The 23,044-nt window shown below is 46.4% G+C and overlaps 2 protein-coding genes and 2 long non-coding RNA genes across 4 annotated transcripts in view; all 4 read right to left on the reverse strand.

Moving 5' to 3' along the window:
- Positions 1–23,044, reverse strand: part of TKFC (triokinase and FMN cyclase) — a 742,129-nt gene that overhangs the window by 705,614 nt on the left and 13,471 nt on the right. The gene's annotated exons all lie outside the window — the stretch shown is intronic.
- LOC142254257 (4-galactosyl-N-acetylglucosaminide 3-alpha-L-fucosyltransferase FUT6-like) overlaps positions 1–23,044 on the reverse strand; it is a 47,923-nt gene that overhangs the window by 13,830 nt on the left and 11,049 nt on the right.
- On the reverse strand, positions 11,518–12,709 carry LOC142255080 (uncharacterized). The gene is made up of 3 exons (XR_012727342.1): positions 12,631–12,709; positions 12,440–12,533; positions 11,518–11,643 (listed from the first exon to the last, which is right to left on the reverse strand). It is a non-coding gene; the product is annotated as an uncharacterized LOC142255080 (long non-coding RNA).
- LOC142255081 (uncharacterized) lies at positions 15,937–17,128 on the reverse strand. Its single transcript, XR_012727343.1, has 3 exons — positions 17,050–17,128; positions 16,859–16,952; positions 15,937–16,062 (listed from the first exon to the last, which is right to left on the reverse strand). It is a non-coding gene; the product is annotated as an uncharacterized LOC142255081 (long non-coding RNA).

Genomic DNA, 23,044 nt, shown 5'->3' on the forward strand with positions numbered 1-23,044 from the left:
AAAGTAGACCCCCCGATTTCCAAACTTGCAGCTAGATCCATAGTTGCAGTGGAGGATGGCGCTTCACTTAAGGATGCCAATGACAGACAGATGGACCTTTGGTTAAAATCTGTCTATGAAGCTATCGGCGCGTCGTTTGCTCCAGCATTCGCAGCCGTATGGGCACTCCAAGCTATTTCAGCTGGTTTAGCAAAAGTGGATGCTATCATACATCCAGCGGTGCCGCAAGTGGCGTCCCTTACCTCGCAGATGTCTGCGTTTGCGTCTTACGCTATCAATGCGGTCCTAGAATCTACCAGCCGCACCTCAATGGCGTCCGCCAATTCGGTAGTTTTGCGCAGAGCCTTGTGGTTAAAGGACTGGAAAGCAGATGCTGGTTCCAAAAAATGTTTAACCAGCTTGCCTTTATCTAGAGATAGACTGTTTGGCGAGCCATTGGCTGACATCATTAAACAGTCCAAGGGTAAAGACTCTTCCTTACCCCAGCCCAGATCAAGCAAACCTCAGCAGAAAAAATGGCAGCAGAGGTTTCAGTCCTTTCGAGGTTCGGGCAAGACACAATTCTCCTCGTCCAAAGGGACTCAGAGGACGCAAAGAGTCTCAGATTCCTGGCGGGCTCACGCACGCCCCAAGAAAGCAAATGGAGGAACCGCTTCCAAAGCGGCTACCTCATGACTTCCAGCCCCCCCCCTCCGCATCTCCGGTCGGGGGCAGGCTCTCCCGCTTTTCCGACATTTGGATGTCACAGGTCAAAGACCGGTGGGTGACAAACATTTTGTCTCGCGGGTACAGAATCGAGTTCAGTTCTCGTCCTCCAGCTCGGTTCTTCAGAACCTCCCCACATCCAGACCGAGCAGATGCCCTGCTGCAGGCGGTGGACTCCCTAAGAGCGGAAGGAGTAGTGGTTCCTGTACCGCCTCAGGAACAAGGGCGAGGGTTTTACTCCAATCTCTTTGTGGTTCCAAAAAAGGACGGCTCGTTCCGTCCTGTTCTGGATCTAAAGCTGCTCAACAAACATGTGCACGCCAGACGGTTCCGGATGGAAACCCTCCGCTCTGTCGTTGCCTCAATGTCTCAAGGAGACTTCCTTGCCTCAATAGACATCAAAGATGCTTATCTCCACGTGCCAATTGCTACAGAACATCAACGTTTTCTACGTTTTGTGATAGGAAACGACCATCTTCAGTTCGTAGCTCTGCCATTCGGTCTGGCGACAGCCCCCCGGGTCTTCACCAAGGTCATGGCGGCGGTAGTAGCAGTCTTGCACTCTCAGGGACACTCGGTGATCCCTTACCTAGACGATCTACTTGTCAAGGCACCCTCTCAAGAGGCATGCCAACTCAGTCTACATGCTACGCTGGAGACTCTACAGACGTTCGGATGGATCATCAACTTTCCAAAGTCGAATCTGTCACCGTCACAGTCGCTAACGTATCTTGGCATGGAGTTTCATACTCGAGCAGCGAGAGTGAAGCTTCCGCTGAACAAGCAGCGGTCCCTACAGACAGGGGTGCAATCCCTCCTTCAAGGCCAGTCGCACCCCTTACGGCGCCTCATGCACTTCCTCGGGAAGATGGTGGCAGCCATGGAAGCAGTTCCCTTTGCGCAGTTTCATCTGCGCCCACTTCAATGGGACATTCTCCGCCAATGGGACGGGAAGTCAACGTCCCTGGACAGGAAAGTCTCTCTTTCCCAGACGGCCAAGGACTCTCTACAATGGTGGCTCCTTCCCACCTCATTGTCTCAGGGAAGATCCTTCCTGCCCCCATCCTGGGCAGTGGTCACGACAGATGCGAGTCTGTCAGGGTGGGGAGCAGTGTTTCTCCACCACAGGGCCCAGGGGACGTGGACTCCGCAGGAGTCCACCCTTCAGATCAATGTTCTGGAAATCAGGGCAGTGTATCTTGCCCTACTGGCCTTCCAACAGTGGCTGGAAGGAAAGCAGATCCGAATCCAGTCGGACAACTCCACAGCGGTGGCATACATCAACCACCAAGGAGGGACGCGCAGTCGGCAAGCATTCCAAGAAGTCCGGCGCATTCTAATGTGGGTGGAGGACACAGCATCCACCATATCCGCGGTTCACATCCCAGGCGTAGAAAATTGGGAAGCAGACTTCCTCAGTCGCCAGGGCATGGACGCAGGGGAGTGGTCCCTTCACCCGGACGTGTTTCAGGAAATCTGTCGCCGATGGGGAGTGCCGGACGTCGACCTAATGGCGTCCCGGCACAACAACAAGGTCCCGGCATTCATGGAGAGGTCGCGCGATCAAAGAGCTCTGGCGGCAGACGCATTAGTTCAGGATTGGTCGCAGTTCCGGCTCCCATACGTCTTCCCACCTCTGGCACTCTTGCCCAGAGTGTTACGCAAGATCAGATCCGATTGCAGCCGCGTCATACTCGTCGCCCCAGACTGGCCGAGGAGATCGTGGTATCCGGATCTGTGGCATCTCACGGTCGGTCGACCGTGGTCACTGCCAGACCGACCAGACTTACTGTCCCAAGGGCCGTTTTTCCATCAGAATTCTGCGGCCCTGAACCTGACTGTGTGGCCATTGAGTCCTGGATCCTAGCGTCTGCAGGATTATCCCAAGGAGTTGTAGCCACAATGAGACAGGCTAGAAAGTCGACTTCTGCTAAGATCTACCACAGAACGTGGAAGATTTTCTTATCCTGGTGTTCCGCTCAGGGAGTGTCTCCCTGGCCATTTGCATTGCCCACTTTTCTTTCTTTCCTGCAATCGGGGTTAGAAAAGGGCTTGTCGCTCAGCTCCCTTAAAGGGCAAGTATCGGCACTATCCGTGTTTTTTCAGAAGCGTCTAGCACGTCTTCCTAAGGTGCGCACGTTCCTGCAGGGGGTCTGTCATATTGTGCCCCCGTACAAGCGGCCGTTAGATCCATGGGATCTGAACAGGGTACTAGTTGCTCTCCAGAAGCCGCCTTTCGAGCCTCTGAAGGAAGTTTCCTTTTCTCGCCTGTCACAGAAAGTGGCGTTTCTTGTTGCGATCACATCGCTTCGGCGAGTGTCGGAGCTGGCAGCTCTGTCATCCAAGGCTCCCTTCCTGGTGTTCCACCAGGACAAGGTAGTGCTGCGCCCCATTCCGGAGTTTCTCCCTAAGGTCGTCTCCTCGTTTCATCTTAATCAGGATATATCCTTGCCTTCCTTTTGTCCTCATCCGGTTCACCGGTATGAAAAGGACTTACGTTTGCTGGATCTGGTGAGAGCACTCAGAATCTACATTTCCCGCACGGCGCCCATGCGCCGTTCCGATGCACTTTTTGTCCTTGTCGCTGGTCCGCGCAAGGGGTTGCAGGCTTCTAAAGCCACCCTGGCTCGATGGATCAAAGAACCAATTCTAGAGGCCTACCGTTCTGCGGGGCTTCCGGTTCCTTCAGGGCTAAAAGCCCACTCAACCAGAGCCGTGGGTGCGTCCTGGGCATTACGACACCAGGCTTCGGCTCAACAGGTGTGCCAGGCAGCTACCTGGTCGAGTCTGCACACTTTCACCAAACATTATCAGGTGCATACCTATGCTTCGGCGGATGCCAGCTTAGGTAGAAGAGTCCTGCAGGCGGCAGTGACATCCCCGTAGGGGAGGGCTGTTTTGCAGCTCTAACATGAGGTATCTCTTTACCCACCCAGGGACAGCTTTTGGACGTCCCAATCGTCTGGGTCTCCCAATAGAGCGCTGAAGAAGAAGGGAATTTTGTTACTTACCGTAAATTCCTTTTCTTCTAGCTCTTATTGGGAGACCCAGCACCCGCCCTGTTGTCCTTCGGGATTTTTTTGTTGTTTGCGGGTACACATGTTGTTCATGTTGAACGGTTTTTCAGTTCTCCGACGTTATTCGGAGTTAATTTGTTTAAACCAGTTATTGGCTTCCTCCTTCTTGCTTTGGCACTAAAACTGGAGAACCCGTGATACCACGGGGGGGTATAGCCAGAAGGGGAGGGGCCTTGCACTTTTTAGTGTAGTGCTTTGTGTGGCCTCCGGAGGGCAGTAGCTATACCCCAATCGTCTGGGTCTCCCAATAAGAGCTAGAAGAAAAGGAATTTACGGTAAGTAACAAAATTCCCTTCTTTTTTTGTAATCCTGATAACTTCCAATAAAAATAGATTGAACATAAAAAAATTTTAATACAATTTTTACTGTGGAATTTTCTCATCTTTAGACCTATAATATTACTGTGTTTTCCAGTCAGTAACAGTGGACGGACACATCCCATTCACTGTGCAGAGAGGGGCTTGATTGAATGTATACCAGTAGAGTAGATAATTATTTTAAGTATTTTTTAATGTAAATATTTACAAACGCTGTGAATATTAATGTCTTATATCTTTATTGTTTTTTCACACTGTGCTTTGACCCCCTTGCATAGACATAGCTCTAAAGGGGGCTTTACACGGTAGCGATATCGATCGCAATTTCTAGCGATATCGAGCGTGTAAGTACCCGCCCCCGTCGCGCATGCGATTGTTTGTGATCGCTGCTGTAGCGAACATTATCGCTACGGCAGCGTCACACGTACTTACCTGGTCGGCGGCGTCGCTGTGACTGCCAAACAATCCCTCCTTCAAGGGGGAGGGACGTTCGGCATCACAGCAACGTTACTGTCGCGGGCGGGGAGGAGGGTGTCAGCACACCGCGCTCACCCCTTCTGCTCGGGTCCGGCGGCTGCTGCTCAGTGGTGGCTCGAGCGGTGGGCCGGATCCCGGGGGTTTCTCGAGCGGCACTCCTCGCCCGTGAGTGAAAGGGGATTTGTTGGGTGTGGGGATGATTATTGTCCGTGACGCCACCCACGGTTGTGGTGATTTCACCACCGCTGCTCTATACGGGGCTCCCGGGGATGGTGATGCGGAGCAGCCAGGTGTTGTGTTGCCCCTCCGTGGGTAGGCGTTGGTGATCCCGGGGCCCGGTGATGGTGATGGAGGTGCAGGGCCTGGTGGGCGCAGGGACGCGGGGGCAGCGCTGTGCCTTGCGGCACTGTGGTACTCACTCAGCCTGAGACGTGACACAGTTTTTACGGTAAACCAAACGGCTGGATAGACGGTCCCACGGACGGCTGCACTTGCTCTCCCAGTAGGTGACGGTGATGTCCCTTTTCCTTGCACCTTGGTGTACTTGTGGTTGCGATGGGTCCCCACCGATAACCCGCTCCCCGGCTTCAAGCTGGACCGGGGGAGCTCTACTCTTTGCCTGCAGGCGCTGGCCCTGGGGAAACTGGTGCCTTGGCGGTGGCGGTGTCTCCCCTGTAATGGTTGAGCTGTTGCCTTCAATCGGGACTTTGTTGTTGGGGGATCTGCGTCCCCGTCACTGACGGATTCGGCAAATTTGGCGACTCCTAGCCTTGCCGGGGTCCGAGAGGCCCCTGCCCTGGTGCTGACTGTCCTTCGGAACACTGCTTCAGACCGCCGGGCACACAGCCAACGGGGTCCTTCCAGGAACTTCCAAATGGTCCCCCTCTAGACAGTCACCGCCGTTGCTGACCTTGCTGCTCTGGCCCTACACAAAGCTGGACCCTTCAGGCTTTCCTTCCTTCTTGTCACCTCACTTGCTTTCCTCCTCACTCCTGCTCCTCCCTGAGCTGACTCCTGTTTACTCAAGCTCGTCCCTGAGCTGACTCTACTCGAGCCCTGCCTGGGCTAATCTTCCACTCCTTCCACTTCCTCCTCCTAAACTCCACTGCCTGGTTACTTCCCGCCTCCAGAGCTGTGTCCTCCTCGGTGGGCGGAGCCAACCGCCTGGCCCACCCCCTGGTGTGAATCATCAGCCTCTGGCGGAAGGCAACAAGGATTTTCGGTTAGCTGTGGTGTTCCTACCTGGGATGTAGGGTGTGGTGGTGTGCGACCTGTGTCCCCTGGCTTGCCCAGGGCGACACATTCCCCCTTAGCAAAATGCAGACCGTCCGCGGGCTGCCGTCCAACACCGGTTTTATTTTTCTGAAAAAGATAACATAATGATATAACATATTTACATTTTTAATAATAACTCTTCCCAAGACGGGAGGCACATTTCTTTTAACGTTGCAAACGGTTTACGGTTACGGTTTCCGCTCTCTCCCACCCAAGCAACCTGGCCCTGATGCTGCCCCTAAAGCCCAGGCAGCACCCCTTGACCCACAGTCCAGCACACGGTACCCGAGCGGGATCTGTCCTTCCCTCCAGAGGGTAGCCACCGGTTCCTTTGGTGGCTGGGCCCTAGCCTGCTCTGCTCAGGGCCCTCCCTCCAACCTGCCTCTCCGGAGGCGGCATTGCGGAAAACGGTAACGGTAAACAACATATTTACAAGCCACTTAACGTTTGTGGTTGCCCTGCAAGTTCACGGGCTTGTCCATGGATAGTCCTCCATGCAAAAACTTTTTGTAACGGTCCCCACGGGGACAACGGTGCCGGCTCCAGCCGGTTGCAATCACAAAGCAAATCTGGTAAGGCACTCGGTCATCATCATTTTTCTTATCATTCTTTCAAACTTTTTAAACTTTTCAAACAGAGGTGGTACCAACGGGGACTGGACAACGGTGCTCCGCTGCCCTACTGGGTATTTTCATCCTCCTCACCCGGCTCGGGGTGGAAGGACACGGGCACCAGCCCCTCCAGTGCATAGCAAGCACGGCGTGGAAGGGCCGCCCGATACCCGTTGCCCCCGGTTCGGGGAACATAGGTGGCCTCCATGCCAGGCAGGGCGACGACCCCCTCCTCTTCTTCTGACACAGGCTCAGTGTCAGGCCCGGGGTCGCTATCTTCTGCCCCCGCCGCAGTCACAGAGGGAGACACACCCGACGGGCCAGGCGCAGTGCAGCACGCGAGTGAGTAGGACGGAGGTAACACAGGAGCCAGGGGCAGACCGGGTCCCTCAGCCGCAGCGACCGGTCCCTCGGGGACACAGGGGCGTGGGTCATTCTCCAGCTCCTCCATCACAGCCTCCACTCCATACACTCGCGCCACAGCAACTAGGGCCTCCACCTCCGTGGCCCACTGCTCCATCAGCCCGCCGATCCGACTCTGGTAGTGACGGCAGATCTCCGCCGCTCGGGCCCTCAGCCATGCCGCTGTTCCAGACACCAGCTCAGTAGCCTCTGCAGAACTAGGTGGGGCGGACATTTTCCGCTAGGGTCGATGGACCGGGGGGGTCCCAGTGTGTTTGTTGCAACGCCACACTTACATGCGTCCAGCCGCCATCGCGTCCCCCTTAGCTCTTTCCGGCCCCTCCTCTCTCAGGGCGGAGTTTTGGCCTTCGCGCCTCTACTGCTCGAGAAGACGCTCGAGCGGGAACTTTTCGCGCCAAAGATGGCGGCTTCTGAAATTTTTCTGCCGGATGCCTCCGGCGGTAACAAGGCGCACCTCCACCAGACGGCAGAGCGGTAAGATCCTGTTTGCGACGCCAAGTTGTCGCGGGCGGGGAGGAGGGTGTCAGCACACCGCGCTCACCCCTTCTGCTCGGGTCCGGCGGCTGCTGCTCAGTGGTGGCTCGAGCGGTGGGCCGGATCCCGGGGGTTTCTCGAGCGGCACTCCTCGCCCGTGAGTGAAAGGGGGTTGTTGGGTGTGGGGATGATTATTGTCCGTGACGCCACCCACGGTTGTGGTGATTTCACCACCGCTGCTCTATACGGGGCTCCCGGGGATGGTGATGCGGAGCAGCCAGGTGTTGTGTTGCCCCTCCGTGGGTAGGGGTTGGTGATCCCGGGGCCCGGTGATGGTGATGGAGGTGCAGGGCCTGGTGGGCGCAGGGACGCGGGGGCAGCGCTGTGCCTTGCGGCACTGTGGTACTCACTCAGCCTGAGACGTGACACAGTTTTTACGGTAAACCAAACGGCTGGATAGACGGTCCCACGGACGGCTGCACTTGCTCTCCCAGTAGGTGACGGTGATGTCCCTTTTCCTTGCACCTTGGTGTACTTGTGGTTGCGATGGGTCCCCACCGGTAACCCGCTCCCCGGCTTCAAGCTGGACCGGGGGAGCTCTACTCTTTGCCCGCAGGCGCTGGCCCTGGGGAAACTGGTGCCTTGGCGGTGGCGGTGTCTCCCCTGTAATGGTTGAGCTGTTGCCTTCAATCGGGACTTTGTTGTTGGGGGATCTGCATCCCCGTCACTGACGGATTCGGCAAATTTGGCGACTCCTAGACTTGCCGGAGTCCGAGAGGCCCCTGCCCTGGTGCTGACTGTCCTTCGGAACACTGCTCCAGACCGCCGGGCACACAGCCAACGGGGTACTTCCAGGAACTTCCAAACGGTCCCCCTCCAGACAGTCACCGCCGTTGCTGACCTTGCTGCTCTGGCCCTACACAAAGCTGGACCCTTCAGGCTTTCCTTCCTTCTTGTCACCTCACTTGCTTTCCTCCTCACTCCTGCTCCTCCCTGAGCTGACTCCTGTTTACTCAAGCTCGTCCCTGAGCTGACTCTACTCGAGCCCTGCCTGGGCTAATCTTCCACTCCTTCCACTTCCTCCTCCTAAACTCCACTGCCTGGTTACTTCACGCCTCCAGAGCTGTGTCCTCCTCGGTGGGCGGAGCCAACCGCCTGGCCCACCCCCTGGTGTGTATCATCAGCCTCTGGAGGAAGGCAACAAGGATTTTCGGTTAGCTGTGGTGTTCCTACCTGGGATGTAGGGTGTGGTGGTGTGCGACCTGTGTCCCCTGGCTTGCCCAGGGCGACACATTACCACAACGTCACTAAGCGGCCGGCCAATCAAAGCGGAGGGGCGGAGATGAGTGGGACATAACATCCCGCCCACCTCCTTCCTTCCACATTGGGGCCGGCGGCAGGTAAGTAGACATTTCCTCGCTCCTGCGGTGTCACACATAGCGATGTGTGCTGCCGCATGAGCGATGAACCACCTGGATAAACAACCCTTACCGATTTTTGAGTTTGGGGCGACCTCTCAATGGTGAACGATTTTCACCATTTTTGAGGTCGCTTAAGGTCGCTGGTCAGTGTCACACGCTGCGATATCGTCAATGACGCCGTATGTGCGTCACTAACAACGTGACCCCGACGATAAAACATTAACGATATCGTAGCGTGTAAAGCCCCCTTTAGAGTATGTTAACATGGGAAGGATAAACTGTGAAAGTTCCTGGGCAAAAAAATTAGCAGAAAATCATATTTTACCTAATCTCATTCACACTCTAAAGGCTGTTTACACGCAGCGACATATCTAGCGATGTTGCTAGCGATAGCACCCACCCCTGTCCTTTGTGCGTCATGGGCAAATCGCTGCCCGTGGCGAACAATATCGCCGGTACGTGTCACACCAACTTACCTTCCTAGCGACGTTGCTGTGGGCGGCGAACAACCTCTTTTTTAAGGGGGTTGTTCGCGCGGCGTCACAGCAACGTCACACAGCGGCCCTCCAATAGAAGCGGAGGGGCGGAAAGCAGCCGCATGAACGTCACTCCCACCTCGTTGCCGGAGGACGCAGGTACGGTGTTGTTCGTCGTTCCTGGGGTGTCACACGTAGCGATGTGTGCTGCCTCAGGAACGAAGAATAACCTGCGTCCAGAACAAGCAACAATATTTTGAAAATAAACGACGTGTCAACAATGAACAATTTGGTGAGTATTTGGGATCGTTAGCGGTCGCTCGTAAGTGTCACACGCAACAACGTCGCTAACAAGGCCGGGTGTGTGTCACGAATTCCGTGACACCAGCGACATCTCGTTAGTGATGTCGTTGCGTGTAACGGGGCCTTTAGTAACTAGAGATGATTGAATTGATTCAATGCAAATTGAATTCAACTTAAATTTTATGAAAATTTGCAGGTTCTGGAGAATTCCAACAATTTGGTTTACATGAATCACCCCAAAAATACCAGCCACCATTTTACACATTGCAGAAGACTGCATCAGTCAAAAAGGCTGACATGACCTCAATCGTGACCATGCCTTGCAGCTATCCCATCACATGGTATAATGTAGCCAATCACAAGGGACTATCATAGCCTATGTAAAAGCCGATTCAAGGACTGCAGCAACTATTTTATGGGGATTTAGGATAGTGAGAGGATGTCAGAGCTCACATCTCAGCAATAGAAACAGGTTTAGAAATCCCAAAAATAACTACTAACAGTAACTCTAGACATTAATGTGTTGAATAACTGCAGCATTAAAGAAGATGAGAGTCGCAGTCCAGGAATAAATCCTCATTGAGACTTCCATTTTCGCTTACATGTTCTATATGTGGGTTTCACGAATCGAACATGAACTCATTGTAATCTATGGAGCTGCTCACATGTCTGTGTTTTTTTGAAGACAGTATGTGCCCTGTAGTAGGAGCTGGTTTATTGGTCATGTATCTACCTAACCTTTTTATGTTCCCATTGTCGGAAAATAAGTTGAGTTTTGTTGAAAAAAAAATGTCTTTTTTAATGTAGATATTTTACTTTTTATGTCTGGATGTGCACACTTGTGTTACTAGTCCAATTTGACAACCCTGCATGCAGTGGCGTAACCAGAGGTTGATGGGCACTGGTGCAAAATTTGGACCTGCCCCCATCCCCTTAGGGTGGTCAGATGCATGTGTATATACAACCTATAACTGACCCATTATCCCACATTTTTCATATGTGTAATTCTTTATAATAATAAATTATTCTAAGTAGAATTGCTTATCAATAGTTTTTATTTAGTTCAAAAATTAAATGTCACACAGTCCACAGGGGTGGACAAGTAGCTAAAAAATCTTTAAAAATACAGTCAGAGGGTATTTACATAACAGGGTAGCATGATCCACACATCCCATAGATATCAATGGTTCATATTATAGGTGAAAACATTTCCTTCAAACATAGGTATATAGAAAGTGCTTAATACAGTGCAATGTCCGCATAACTCTCAGCATATATCAATCAAAGTTGTATATAAATATATATAAAGTGCTTAGTGCAGAGCAGCATAGATTGTAAACATTTACACATAGTCCTGTGTTGCCGCATTCAGCAGCACAGGAAAGAACATTGTCAAGCTCACCACTGAACCATGTTCTAGGGGTAAAACAATTAATTCTTAGTGAGAACCCACCAATGTGGGGATGGAAATTATGTGGATCACGTCACCCTGCACCTCGACGCGTTTCGACTAGAGCTTCGTCCTGGAGGTGCAGGTATGGCGCAAACAGCATCCTTATATACATCCTTATTATTATCGCCATGTAACACCTGTATCGTTGGCGCACACGTCCCATCCGCCTCCCCGTTCGCCGTCGCGCCCGGCGTCCGGAAATCGCCACTGCGCATGCGCACAGTAATTCGATCTCATTGGACGCCGGGCGCGACATGGAAGGAGGAGGTCAGATGACACGCGCGCGCACATACAGTGCTTTAACATTCCTCCATCTTGCATTAGGGCAAGTAGAAGGGCAGAGATAGAATCCAGCCACAGCGATTAAATTTAATCGCTTCATACTCTATATTAGTATATTGTTCATAGTGTGTATAAGGCATAATCCTTCTCTTTCTTTTTTGTTTTATATACGTAATTATAACGTGGCTGAAATCCATCTCCGCCCCCTCAAGGGTGCATCCATGTATTGCATTTTCCCTGGGATATTAAACATTATATTCATCCATATGGATCCATTCTGTATTCTTTTTAGGTTCTTTTTAAATGGGGTGTCTCTCATAACGAAGAAGGATGTCTTGCCACCATAATCCTGTTAATGATACATAATCATAACAAACACAAATTAAAAAATCACAGTTAAAATGGAGAATAGAGAAACAGGCTGCATATCACCACCCCATGTTGCTATAGTGTCATAGGAATGGTTTGAAGCTAATAGCATCATTTAATCCATTTGGTTTAGTAGTATTTAGCACTGTTATCCAACGTGCCTCCTTTTGGGCTAGATTTTTCTTTATATCACCCCCTCTGGCTCCCAGTTGTACCCTATCTATGCCTCTAAATTTCATCAGTCTCCAATTATATTGATGCTTATCTCTGAAATGTCTTGGGATGTTTTTTAATTTTTCAATATCCTCTGGTTTCTTTGCTTTAGCTGCATTTTTAATGTCTCGAATATGTTCCATGACTCGAACTCTAAATTCTCGGGACGTCAATCCCACATAAATTAAACCACAGGGGCAATATGCCCAATATATCACCCCAGTCGTGCGACAGTTGATATGGTGCACTATGGTGTATGTGGTTGAGTGAGTTGAGTCATGGAACACCTGAGATCTCTCTACTTGGGTACATGCACCACAGTCTCCACAGGGGTATGTACCCCATCTAGGCTTAGTATTAAGGCCCCACAGATTTTTTTGTGGGGGAATGTAGTGACTTCTTACAACCATATCTTTGATTGTTTTGGCTCTTTTGGATGTAACTGCTGCTTTTGATGTTAAGATTGGGGCTAGGTCATTATCCGTGAGTAATATGGGCCAATATTTATTTAATATGTCACACATCTCTCTCCATTGGGCATGGTATGGAGTTGTAAATCTCACCTTTTGATCTGTCTGCTCTTTCTTGGTTGATTTTAGAAGCTCCATACGTGATGTCTTTTTCGCTCTTTTGTATCCTCTTTCAATATCCTGATTCCTGTATTGGCGAAAATGAAACCGTTTTTTTAGATCATGAGCTTGTGCCTCAAAAAGGGTATCACTTGAGCAGATGCGTCGTGCCCTTAGGAACTGACCTGTGGGGATCCCTCTAATTGTCTGTGTTGGGTGAGAAGATTTCGCACTTAGTAATGAGTTAACAGCTGTCTTTTTTCGGTATATGTCCGTCTTCAGACTTCCATCTCGTTCCTTAAATATCTTAATGTCCAAAAAGTCAATATTTTCTTGACTGTAAGTATAAGTAAGTCTGATGTTATGATCATTCTTATTTAGTTGATCCATAAACTGATTCAGCCGGTGAGTCTCCCCTTCCCAAATCAAAAAAATGTCATCTATGTAGCGCAGCCATAAATGGACTGCGCCACATGATTCAGATGGAAATTGTATGGACCGCTCCCACCATCCAAGAAAGAGGTTCGCGTAAGAGGGCGCACAAGACGCCCCCATCGCGGTCCCCCTCTCCTGGAGGTAGTAGCGGTCCTTAAATAAAAAGTAATTGTGTGTTAGAATAAATTCCAACAGTTGTATTAGGAGACTCACCAGCTGATCATCTATATTGGACATTTTCAAAAAATATTCTACCGCAGTGATCCCATCTTTGTGTGCAATTGAGGTATATAATGATTGCACATCAGCTGTTACCATCATCATATTTGTCTCTAAAGTGATATCTTGAATTCCATTTAGGAATTCTGTCGAATCTCGGATATAAGATGGCAGTGTGGTCACTATAGATTTTAAATAGTGATCCAGAAATTTGCATACTGGTTCGCAAAGGCCTTCATTTCCGGATACGATTGGCCTGCCAGGTGGTTGTAATGGGTCCTTATGTATTTTGGGCACAAAGTATATTGTAGGTACCCTCGGAAAATCTAATATGAGCCCCTCGAGAACAGATTTGGGAATTATACCCTTCTCGAAGGCATCATATAGAATTTTTTCCAATTCATTCCTGAATCTATGTGTGGGATTCCCTTCCAATCTTTTATAACACTGCTTGTCATTTAGCTGTTTCATAGCCTCATGTTCATAGGCCTCTGTGGACCAGATCACCACATTTCCACCCTTGTCAGCCTGCTTAATTACTATGTCTTTCATAGATTTTAATTCATTTAATGCATGTCTCTGATTTTTGTTGAGATTGTCATGTGTACGTTTCACAGGTAGATTTTTAAATTCCTGGATGACCATTTTGACAAACATCTCTATTGTTGAGCAGGCTGATAAAGGTGGGAAGGTGGTTGATCTCTTTTTGATATGTAAGGGAAAATCATCACTATTACCCCCTTCCTGTTCCTTTAATAAGGACTCCAGGATGTGTAATGCCTCTCTCTCTTCTTTGGAGAAGTCATCTGGGATCCCCGTATCTCTTCTAGCAAAAAACTTCTTTAAGAGTAACTTCCTTCCAAATAATTGGATATCCTTGATTCCAGTGAACAGGTCAAAGCTTGCCACTGGAGAGAAGGACAGTCCCAATTCAAGGACCTCTAGCTGATCCCTTGTGAGGTTTCTATTAGTGAGATTAATTACCTTCAGGGCATCTTTTACATATGGACCTTCTTTTTTCCAATTGCTTTGATTCTGTCTTCTTTTAGCTCCATTCCTAGTTTCAACTCCACTCCTGGCAGCCATATGCCTATTTTGTCCATCATTGTAAGTGCCTGAACCACTCTCACTTGATGCTATTGATTCAGATGAAGATTGAATTGTAGATCTTGGAGTATTTCTCCTTTGGTTCTGTTTATCGTGATGCCATCTGAAGACGGTTTTATTCCGATAGTCTGTTATATCCCGTTGATATTTTCTCATTTTTCTCTGCTTGACATCGCTCTCAAGCTGATTGAGTTCCTCCGCCACTTCTTTTTCAAACAGCATCAATGCCTCCTTACTTAATTTTTGTTTTATTTCATCATTTAAACTTTCAATCTCCTTTTCTAACTCATCTAATTTTCGTTTATCCATCCCAATCAGCAATTCTATCATTGTGCGAGAGCACTGTTTACACGCCTCTTCCCACCTTGTTTTAAAATTATCGTCGTCAATGGGAAAGGCTGGGAATACCTGGATGCGAAGGCCTCGAGGGGTGATTTCTTTACTAAGGTACTGTTCCAATGATGCCTTATTCCACCATGTACGCATTCTTTTAGATAGATTATTTTTTAATTTAATCTGCAAATCTCGACACTGCATGGGGGGTGATACTTGCGTGCCTGTGTTCTCATCTTCTCCAAACACCTCTGCTATCTGTGTGACCCATGTTGCATCTCGATTTTTATAGTCCATGTCCAGACCTAAGATGACCAAACAGAAACACACTTTAACCAAAAGAACACTTAGGTCCATTTCAACAATATTTCTTTAGACTAGGTCCTCAATTAAGCATATACAACCTATAACTGACCCATTATCCCACATTTTTCATATGTGTAATTCTTTATAATAATAAATTATTCTAAGTAGAATTGCTTATCAATAGTTTTTATTTAGTTCAAAAATTAAATGTCACACAGTGCACAGGGGTGAACAAGTAGCTAAAAAATCTTTAAAAATACAGTCAGAGGGTATTTACATAACAGGGTAGCATGATCCACACATCCCATAGATATCAATGGTTCATATTATAGGTGAAAACATTTCCTTCAAACATAGGTATATAGAAAGTGCTTAATACAGTGCAATGTCCGCATAACTCTCAGCATATATCAATCAAAGTTGTATATAAATATATATAAAGTGCTTAGTGCAGAGCAGCATAGATTGTAAACATTTACACATAGTCCTGTGTTGCCGCATTCAGCAGCACAGGAAAGAACATTGTCAAGCTCACCACTGAACCATGTTCTAGGGGTAAAACAATTAATTCTTAGTGAGAACCCACCAATGTGGGGATGGAAATTATGTGGATCACGTCACCCTGCACCTCGACGCGTTTCGACTAGAGCTTCGTCCTGGAGGTGCAGGTATGGCGCAAACAGCATCCTTATATACATCCTTATTATTATCGCCATGTAACACCTGTATCGTTGGCGCACACGTCCCATCCGCCTCCCCGTTCGCCGTCGCGCCCGGCGTCCGGAAATCGCCACTGCGCATGCGCACAGTAATTCGATCTCATTGGACGCCGGGCGCGACATGGAAGGAGGAGGTCAGATGACACGCGCGCGCACATACAGTGCTTTAACATTCCTCCATCTTGCATTAGGGCAAGTAGAAGGGCAGAGATAGAATCCAGCCACAGCGATTAAATTTAATCGCTTCATACTCTATATTAGTATATTGTTCATAGTGTGTATAAGGCATAATCCTTCTCTTTCTTTTTTGTTTTATATACGTAATTATAACGTGGCTGAAATCCATCTCCGCCCCCTCAAGGGTGCATCCATGTATTGCATTTTCCCTGGGATATTAAACATTATATTCATCCATATGGATCCATTCTGTATTCTTTTTAGGTTCTTTTTAAATGGGGTGTCTCTCATAACGAAGAAGGATGTCTTGCCACCATAATCCTGTTAATGATACATAATCATAACAAACACAAATTAAAAAATCACAGTTAAAATGGAGAATAGAGAAACAGGCTGCATATCACCACCCCATGTTGCTATAGTGTCATAGGAATGGTTTGAAGCTAATAGCATCATTTAATCCATTTGGTTTAGTAGTATTTAGCACTGTTATCCAACGTGCCTCCTTTTGGGCTAGATTTTTCTTTATATCACCCCCTCTGGCTCCCAGTTGTACCCTATCTATGCCTCTAAATTTCATCAGTCTCCAATTATATTGATGCTTATCTCTGAAATGTCTTGGGATGTTTTTTAATTTTTCAATATCCTCTGGTTTCTTTGCTTTAGCTGCATTTTTAATGTCTCGAATATGTTCCATGACTCGAACTCTAAATTCTCGGGACGTCAATCCCACATAAATTAAACCACAGGGGCAATATGCCCAATATATCACCCCAGTCGTGCGACAGTTGATATGGTGCACTATGGTGTATGTGGTTGAGTGAGTTGAGTCATGGAACACCTGAGATCTCTCTACTTGGGTACATGCACCACAGTCTCCACAGGGGTATGTACCCCATCTAGGCTTAGTATTAAGGCCCCACAGATTTTTTTGTGGGGGAATGTAGTGACTTCTTACAACCATATCTTTGATTGTTTTGGCTCTTTTGGATGTAACTGCTGCTTTTGATGTTAAGATTGGGGCTAGGTCATTATCCGTGAGTAATATGGGCCAATATTTATTTAATATGTCACACATCTCTCTCCATTGGGCATGGTATGGAGTTGTAAATCTCACCTTTTGATCTGTCTGCTCTTTCTTGGTTGATTTTAGAAGCTCCATACGTGATGTCTTTTTCGCTCTTTTGTATCCTCTTTCAATATCCTGATTCCTGTATTGGCGAAAATGAAACCGTTTTTTTAGATCATGAGCTTGTGCCTCAAAAAGGGTATCACTTGAGCAGATGCGTCGTGCCCTTAGGAACTGACCTGTGGGGATCCCTCTAATTGTCTGTGTTGGGTGAGAAGATTTCGCACTTAGTAATGAGTTAACAGCTGTCTTTTTTCGGTATATGTCCGTCTTCAGACTTCCATCTCGTTCCTTAAATATCTTAATGTCCAAAAAGTCAATATTTTCTTGACTGTAAGTATAAGTAAGTCTGATGTTATGATCATTCTTATTTAGTTGATCCATAAACTGATTCAGCCGGTGAGTCTCCCCTTCCCAAATCAAAAAAATGTCATCTATGTAGCGCAGCCATAAATGGACTGCGCCACATGATTCAGATGGAAATTGTATGGACCGCTCCCACCATCCAAGAAAGAGGTTCGCGTAAGAGGGCGCACAAGACGCCACCATCGCGGTCCCCCTCTCCTGGAGGTAGTAGCGGTCCTTAAATAAAAAGTAATTGTGTGTTAGAATAAATTCCAACAGTTGTATTAGGAGACTCACCAGCTGATCATCTATATTGGACATTTTCAAAAAATATTCTACCGCAGTGATCCCATCTTTGTGTGCAATTGAGGTATATAATGATTGCACATCAGCTGTTACCATCATCATATTTGTCTCTAAAGTGATATCTTGAATTCCATTTAGGAATTCTGTCGAATCTCGGATATAAGATGGCAGTGTGGTCACTATAGATTTTAAATAGTGATCCAGAAATTTGCATACTGGTTCGCAAAGGCCTTCATTTCCGGATACGATTGGCCTGCCAGGTGGTTGTAATGGGTCCTTATGTATTTTGGGCACAAAGTATATTGTAGGTACCCTCGGAAAATCTAATATGAGCCCCTCGAGAACAGATTTGGGAATTATACCCTTCTCGAAGGCATCATATAGAATTTTTTCCAATTCATTCCTGAATCTATGTGTGGGATTCCCTTCCAATCTTTTATAACACTGCTTGTCATTTAGCTGTTTCATAGCCTCATGTTCATAGGCCTCTGTGGACCAGATCACCACATTTCCACCCTTGTCAGCCTGCTTAATTACTATGTCTTTCATAGATTTTAATTCATTTAATGCATGTCTCTGATTTTTGTTGAGATTGTCATGTGTACGTTTCACAGGTAGATTTTTAAATTCCTGGATGACCATTTTGACAAACATCTCTATTGTTGAGCAGGCTGATAAAGGTGGGAAGGTGGTTGATCTCTTTTTGATATGTAAGGGAAAATCATCACTATTACCCCCTTCCTGTTCCTTTAATAAGGACTCCAGGATGTGTAATGCCTCTCTCTCTTCTTTGGAGAAGTCATCTGGGATCCCCGTATCTCTTCTAGCAAAAAACTTCTTTAAGAGTAACTTCCTTCCAAATAATTGGATATCCTTGATTCCAGTGAACAGGTCAAAGCTTGCCACTGGAGAGAAGGACAGTCCCAATTCAAGGACCTCTAGCTGATCCCTTGTGAGGTTTCTATTAGTGAGATTAATTACCTTCAGGGCATCTTTTACATATGGACCTTCTTTTTTCCAATTGCTTTGATTCTGTCTTCTTTTAGCTCCATTCCTAGTTTCAACTCCACTCCTGGCAGCCATATGCCTATTTTGTCCATCATTGTAAGTGCCTGAACCACTCTCACTTGATGCTATTGATTCAGATGAAGATTGAATTGTAGATCTTGGAGTATTTCTCCTTTGGTTCTGTTTATCGTGATGCCATCTGAAGACGGTTTTATTCCGATAGTCTGTTATATCCCGTTGATATTTTCTCATTTTTCTCTGCTTGACATCGCTCTCAAGCTGATTGAGTTCCTCCGCCACTTCTTTTTCAAACAGCATCAATGCCTCCTTACTTAATTTTTGTTTTATTTCATCATTTAAACTTTCAATCTCCTTTTCTAACTCATCTAATTTTCGTTTATCCATCCCAATCAGCAATTCTATCATTGTGCGAGAGCACTGTTTACACGCCTCTTCCCACCTTGTTTTAAAATTATCGTCGTCAATGGGAAAGGCTGGGAATACCTGGATGCGAAGGCCTCGAGGGGTGATTTCTTTACTAAGGTACTGTTCCAATGATGCCTTATTCCACCATGTACGCATTCTTTTAGATAGATTATTTTTTAATTTAATCTGCAAATCTCGACACTGCATGGGGGGTGATACTTGCGTGCCTGTGTTCTCATCTTCTCCAAACACCTCTGCTATCTGTGTGACCCATGTTGCATCTCGATTTTTATAGTCCATGTCCAGACCTAAGATGACCAAACAGAAACACACTTTAACCAAAAGAACACTTAGGTCCATTTCAACAATATTTCTTTAGACTAGGTCCTCAATTAAGCATATACAACCTATAACTGACCCACTATCCCACATTTTTCATATGTGTAATTCTTTATAATAATAAATTATTCTAAGTAGAATTGCTTATCAATAGTTTTTATTTAGTTCAAAAATTAAATGTCACACAGTGCACAGGGGTGAACAAGTAGCTAAAAAATCTTTAAAAATACAGTCAGAGGGTATTTACATAACAGGGTAGCATGATCCACACATCCCATAGATATCAATGGTTCATATTATAGGTGAAAACATTTCCTTCAAACATAGGTATATAGAAAGTGCTTAATACAGTGCAATGTCCGCATAACTCTCAGCATATATCAATCAAAGTTGTATATAAATATATATAAAGTGCTTAGTGCAGAGCAGCATAGATTGTAAACATTTACACATAGTCCTGTGTTGCCGCATTCAGCAGCACAGGAAAGAACATTGTCAAGCTCACCACTGAACCATGTTCTAGGGGTAAAACAATTAATTCTTAGTGAGAACCCACCAATGTGGGGATGGAAATTATGTGGATCACGTCACCCTGCACCTCGACGCGTTTCGACTAGAGCTTCGTCCTGGAGGTGCAGGTATGGCGCAAACAGCATCCTTATATACATCCTTATTATTATCGCCATGTAACACCTGTATCGTTGGCGCACACGTCCCATCCGCCTCCCCGTTCGCCGTCGCGCCCGGCGTCCGGAAATCGCCACTGCGCATGCGCACAGTAATTCGATCTCATTGGACGCCGGGCGCGACATGGAAGGAGGAGGTCAGATGACACGCGCGCGCACATACAGTGCTTTAACATTCCTCCATCTTGCATTAGGGCAAGTAGAAGGGCAGAGATAGAATCCAGCCACAGCGATTAAATTTAATCGCTTCATACTCTATATTAGTATATTGTTCATAGTGTGTATAAGGCATAATCCTTCTCTTTCTTTTTTGTTTTATATACGTAATTATAACGTGGCTGAAATCCATCTCCGCCCCCTCAAGGGTGCATCCATGTATTGCATTTTCCCTGGGATATTAAACATTATATTCATCCATATGGATCCATTCTGTATTCTTTTTTGGTTCTTTTTAAATGGGGTGTCTCTCATAACGAAGAAGGATGTCTTGCCACCATAATCCTGTTAATGATACATAATCATAACAAACACAAATTAAAAAATCACAGTTAAAATGGAGAATAGAGAAACAGGCTGCATATCACCACCCCATGTTGCTATAGTGTCATAGGAATGGTTTGAAGCTAATAGCATCATTTAATCCATTTGGTTTAGTAGTATTTAGCACTGTTATCCAACGTGCCTCCTTTTGGGCTAGATTTTTCTTTATATCACCCCCTCTGGCTCCCAGTTGTACCCTATCTATGCCTCTAAATTTCAGCAGTCTCCAATTATATTGATGCTTATCTCTGAAATGTCTTGGGATGTTTTTTAATTTTTCAATATCCTCTGGTTTCTTTGCTTTAGCTGCATTTTTAATGTCTCGAATATGTTCCATGACTCGAACTCTAAATTCTCGGGACGTCAATCCCACATAAATTAAACCACAGGGGCAATATGCCCAATATATCACCCCAGTCGTGCGACAGTTGATATGGTGCACTATGGTGTATGTGGTTGAGTGAGTTGAGTCATGGAACACCTGAGATCTCTCTACTTGGGTACATGTACTGTGCGCATGCGCAGTGGCGATTTCCGGACGCCGGGCGCGACGGCGAACGGGGAGGCGGATGGGACGTGTGCGCCAACGATACAGGTGTTACATGGCGATAATAATAAGGATGTATATAAGGATGCTGTTTACGCCATACCTGCACCTCCAGGACGAAGCTCTAGTCGAAACGCGTCGAGGTGCAGGGTGACGTGATCCACATAATTTCCATCCCCACATTGGTGGGTTCTCACTAAGAATTAATTGTTTTACCCCTAGAACATGGTTCAGTGGTGAGCTTGACAATGTTCTTTCCTGTGCTGCTGAATGCGGCAACACAGGACTATGTGTAAATGTTTACAATCTATGCTGCTCTGCACTAAGCACTTTATATATATTTATATACAACTTTGATTGATATATGCTGAGAGTTATGCGGACATTGCACTGTATTAAGCACTTTCTATATACCTATGTTTGAAGGAAATGTTTTCACCTATAATATGAACCATTGATATCTATGGGATGTGTGGATCATGCTACCCTGTTATGTAAATACCCTCTGACTGTATTTTTAAAGATTTTTTAGCTACTTGTTCACCCCTGTGCACTGTGTGACATTTAATTTTTGAACTAAATAAAAACTATTGATAAGCAATTCTACTTAGAATAATTTATTATTATAAAGAATTACACATATGAAAAATGTGGGATAATGGGTCAGTTATAGGTTGTATATGCTTAATTGAGGACCTAGTCTAAAGAAATATTGTTGAAATGGACCTAAGTGTTCTTTTGGTTAAAGTGTGTTTCTGTTTGGTCATCTTAGGTCTGGACATGGACTATAAAAATCGAGATGCAACATGGGTCACACAGATAGCAGAGGTGTTTGGAGAAGATGAGAACACAGGCACGCAAGTATCACCCCCCATGAAGTGTCGAGATTTGCAGATTAAATTAAAAAATAATCTATCTAAAAGAATGCGTACATGGTGGAATAAGGCATCATTGGAACAGTACCTTAGTAAAGAAATCACCCCTCGAGGCCTTCGCATCCAGGTATTCCCAGCCTTTCCCATTGACGACGATAATTTTAAAACAAGGTGGGAAGAGGCGTGTAAACAGTGCTCTCGCACAATGATAGAATTGCTGATTGGGATGGATAAACGAAAATTAGATGAGTTAGAAAAGGAGATTGAAAGTTTAAATGATGAAATAAAACAAAAATTAAGTAAGGAGGCATTGATGCTGTTTGAAAAAGAAGTGGCGGAGGAACTCAATCAGCTTGAGAGCGATGTCAAGCAGAGAAAAATGAGAAAATATCAACGGGATATAACAGACTATCGGAATAAAACCGTCTTCAGATGGCATCACGATAAACAGAACCAAAGGAGAAATACTCCAAGATCTACAATTCAATCTTCATCTGAATCAATAGCATCAAGTGAGAGTGGTTCAGGCCCTTACAATGATGGACAAAATAGGCATATGGCTGCCAGGAGTGGAGTTGAAACTAGGAATGGAGCTAAAAGAAGACAGAATCAAAGCAATTGGAAAAAAGAAGGTCCATATGTAAAAGATGCCCTGAAGGTAATTAATCTCACTAATAGAAACCTCACAAGGGATCAGCTAGAGGTCCTTGAATTGGGACTGTCCTTCTCTCCAGTGGCAAGCTTTGACCTGTTCACTGGAATCAAGGATATCCAATTATTTGGAAGGAAGTTACTCTTAAAGAAGTTTTTTGCTAGAAGAGATACGGGGATCCCAGATGACTTCTCCAAAGAAGAGAGAGAGGCATTACACATCCTGGAGTCCTTATTAAAGGAACAGGAAGGGGGTAATAGTGATGATTTTCCCTTACATATCAAAAAGAGATCAACCACCTTCCCACCTTTATCAGCCTGCTCAACAATAGAGATGTTTGTCAAAATGGTCATCCAGGAATTTAAAAATCTACCTGTGAAACGTACACATGACAATCTCAACAAAAATCAGAGACATGCATTAAATGAATTAAAATCTATGAAAGACATA

The sequence above is a fragment of the Anomaloglossus baeobatrachus genome, chromosome 10 (assembly GCF_048569485.1).
Source record: "Anomaloglossus baeobatrachus isolate aAnoBae1 chromosome 10, aAnoBae1.hap1, whole genome shotgun sequence".
In the NCBI taxonomy this organism is placed as follows: domain Eukaryota; kingdom Metazoa; phylum Chordata; class Amphibia; order Anura; family Aromobatidae; genus Anomaloglossus; species Anomaloglossus baeobatrachus.